We start from the raw sequence: 3,921 nt of genomic DNA, 5'->3' as shown, positions 1-3,921 counted from the left end.
TGGAGTACTACAAATAACACTGGCAACAACCTGTAAGGTTGTGAGGGCTTTTGTGATCTCGCTGGTCAGCAACTTTCAGGAAGATATCCCACATCTGGTACTGTGATTTTATCTTAATTTTGGTTCTCTGTTGCTCTGATAAATACAGTCACCCAAGCCAGCTTGGGAAGAGAAATCTTTATTTCATCTTATCTGTTCCAGCCCATCATCAAGGAAAACCAAGACTGGATTGGGAAACAGAAACTACAGAGACTTCTCACTGGCTTGCTTCTAAGCTCACATTCAACTACCTTTACAGAATCAAGACCCACCTGCATAGCGCGGTCCTGCCCACAGTAGAACAGGCTCTCCAACATCAGTTGACAGTCAAGGAAATGCCACCTAGACATAGTCAAGGCCAATGTGATGGAGGAAGCTCCTCAACCGAGGTTCTTTCTTCCAAAACTAGCCATCAAAAGAAATCAATGAAAATAAAAAAAGAAAAGAAATCAATAGCTTCAGGGATATCATGGCTTATCCATGGAGGGTGCCTCCATTTGAACTCAACAGTTGATCTTATAGATATATTCTGTAACACAACGTTTTATAACCCCTCTCACCAAACCGTGTTCTAACCTACTCACCTAAGGGGAGATGGAGTGGAAAGTAAGTTTTAAAAAAAAATAATTGGAGCAGAAAGAAATGCTTCTAGGAAATAAAGCAAAAAAGGAAGCATTTCTGCATCCTAGATGCTTTCCTTGCATCATCTGTGCAAAGGTAATGAAAACCGTTACGTTCCAGGTACCATAATTACCAATGTTACAAATCATATAAGTAATACTGCTTATCATTCATAAAACACACTGGCACTAATCATTTTGATATGTTTTATTAACTCACTCCTAATGTAGATCTGATGAACTGGAATTGTTCGCCTGCTCATTTATACATGAAGGAAGTGAGATTTAAATGTTGAGCCAATTTCCCAATACTCTAATATAATAAATGGCAGAGTAAGAAAGCCGCACTTTCTCTGGCTTCATGGCATGGCCTCGTGTGAAATGCAAGTCAGGGTACTTTTGCAGGGAATTCAAAGGATCAGTACATGAGGCAGCTGAAAGTTGTCTTGGATGCAAGAGTGGGAGTAAGGCTCAAGTCAGCTGAGTAGCAGCTCAGGATTCCTGAAACCAAACAACAGAATATGTTAGAGAGCGAGGAGACTAAACTAAACATCTGGGATTCCTCAGCAGATTGTACAGATCCAGGGTTGAGGGTTCATAATTATGTTGGTCATTCTGGTCGTGGAAAGGTACACTTATTTAGATTCCCACCTCCTACTATGTGCTACTTACAGTGGAGGCAATGCCTTAAGTCCAAGGATTTATGTTTTGTTCCTGTGTGTGTTTGTGAGTGTGTGTGTGTGTGTCTGTGTGTGTGTGTGTATCTGTGTCTGTGTTTGTGTGTACATGCATGCACGTGGAGTGTATAATAAGGGACTAATTCATTTCTCTTCTACCTTATTCATTGAACCAACATTTCTCAGTCAAACCCAGAGTTCACCAATATGACTAGTCTTGACAGCTATCTTGCCCTGGGGATCTGCCCTATCTCAAACTTCCTGGACTGGGATTCTATGTGGGCTACAAATCCTACCCATCATTTACCTGAGACCTGAGAGCCATCTCCTCAATTGTGAAGGGTCAAGTCCCGGTGTTGGACCCAACTCCTTTACTTTTGTTTTCTTATTTTTTTTCGTCTTGGTCATAATATCAGAACCAGGTTAAGGTATGACTGGATCACTCAAACAATCACTCAAATCCCTCAACACAAATCTGTTCTAATAAGGAGGAGGACCCTGCTTACTCTCTGTTCTGTAAATTCCGACCTTAACAGATGAGTTAAAGGATGGGATTATTCTAGCATGTGATTGTGGATGCTGTTGTTAATGTTGAGGGAGGCTGGCAAGTGAGGGGCCACAGCTGTGTCACTTAAAATAACTGAGGGAAAGCTGAGTGTGGTAGTGCATACCTATATTCTCAATACTCACGAAGATCACAAGTTCAAATCCAGCATGGTTTCTGAGTGTCTGAAAAGTCCAGTGGTACTTGAAGGAAAAGAACAACCTGGTGATACTAGGGACTGTCAGTTCAGAGACATTGGCTGGTGAAGCCATCTCATCCTAGCTGGTTTTCTGCCTGCTTCTGTTGATGATGGGCTGATGCGTGTCTGCAGCTTTACTCATAATCGCCCTGCTTCATTTTTAGCTGTACCCATTCTTGTTCTCTGCTGAGGCTGTGATGGAGTAGTTACACAAAGAATTGGGGTCTCCTTCCAGCCCACTGATTCTCTCAACAATAAGTTCTTTATCTGTAGAAATAGTTTCTCTGTTGCCTACATTATCAGAAATAAATAAAACACTCTTTTCTGTTTTATTTTGACACTTGGTTTCATTATGTAGGTAGGGCTGGCCTGAAACTCACTGTATAAACCAGGTAGGCATTGGACTAACAGAGATCAGCTTGTTTCTGAGAACTGGCATGAAAGAGACATACCTTTCTCCTTCTTTTTTTAATTTGTTTTTTAAATTTATCTCTATGAGGAGTGTGTGTGTGTGTGTGTGTTTTGACCAAAGAGTCAATCATATGCTCTGAACCCTGATCCTCTGCAAGAGCAACCAGTGTTCCTAAGCAGTGAGCCATCTCCTCAGCCCCTTCTGTCAGTTTTGGAAGTTTCTCATTGACGACACTTGAATACTGGCTTTAAGATCCTTGCTGACAATTCTGACAATGGTTTTCTCTTGGTGCCACCACCAGGGAACTGGTTTTTCTCCTTTGCTTTTCATTTAGGGGGATGGTCATGGTGTGATGTAATTTCCATTTTGACATCATTTGTCTAAGACATGAGCAGTCCTAACACTGTGGATACAGTGGCTGTTTATCTTTCATAAGCTTATGGTGGCGTTTTGGTTTTTCTGGATTTGCCTGATTGAATAAAAGGGATTATACCTCCAGTTCATACCAACAGGCATATTTTATAGGGGCAGGAAGATCGGTTCTCAACCTTCCTAACATAACCATTTAATATAGCTCCACCAACTGTAAAATTTTTTAATTGCAACTTCATAACTTTAATTTTGCTATAGATATGAATTGTAATGTAAATGCCTGGAATACAGGATATATGATATGTGAATCCTGTTCAAGTGTAATTTGAGCTCCCAAAGGGGTCTCAATCCAAGAGTTAAGAACCACTGATCTGGACTTAGTGGGATGCCCTTACCAACATAGATGGGTTGCCCAGTGTTGGTGGGGAGAAGTCTCCAACTCTTGAAGGCAAAGGAACTTCCAAGATCAGGCTTTTTCCTCGGTCCCTCTGTAACAGTGGACACACTCTTGATGGTTACTGATGTATCAACTGACTCCAGGCAGTTTTATTTTACATCCTCAAAGATGAGGATTCTAAAAAGGGTTCTGCTAGACAAAAGCAGTGGCTGAAGCTATCCCTAGTGATCTGTCCCCTTACCTAATGGCTCCTTGTACACAAGGCCAACAGTAGATGTTTGAGTCCCTTCTAAGTTGCACCTTTCCAATGTACACTCTTCCTCTGTGCTGTTTCTTTAACCAAGAGCACACATGCTAAACCTGAACCCATCTTGTCTTCAGTCAACACTAACAACCTAGTCCTCTCTGCCAGCTATGCTTTCCCAAATGACCCAGCTGCTCACAATTGTGAGGCATGTTCATGCCTCCATGGACCAACAGAATGGCACCGATTGGCTAGTCTATAATGACACAGATTCTGTATGATTCTGATTCAGAAGCCTGTAAATCCAAGATGAAGAGACCATCGGCCGAGGAAGGAGTTTTTGTGGGATATTGACACCAAAGAAGGGATCCAATGTGCTAGGAATAAAAGAGAGGGAACCAAACGCCCTTTCATAAT

Source organism: Rattus norvegicus, chromosome Y (assembly GCF_021556685.1).
Source record: "Rattus norvegicus strain SHRSP/BbbUtx chromosome Y, alternate assembly SHRSP_T2T, whole genome shotgun sequence".
Classification (NCBI taxonomy): Eukaryota; Metazoa; Chordata; class Mammalia; order Rodentia; family Muridae; genus Rattus; species Rattus norvegicus.
This window is presented reverse-complemented; position numbering follows the sequence as displayed.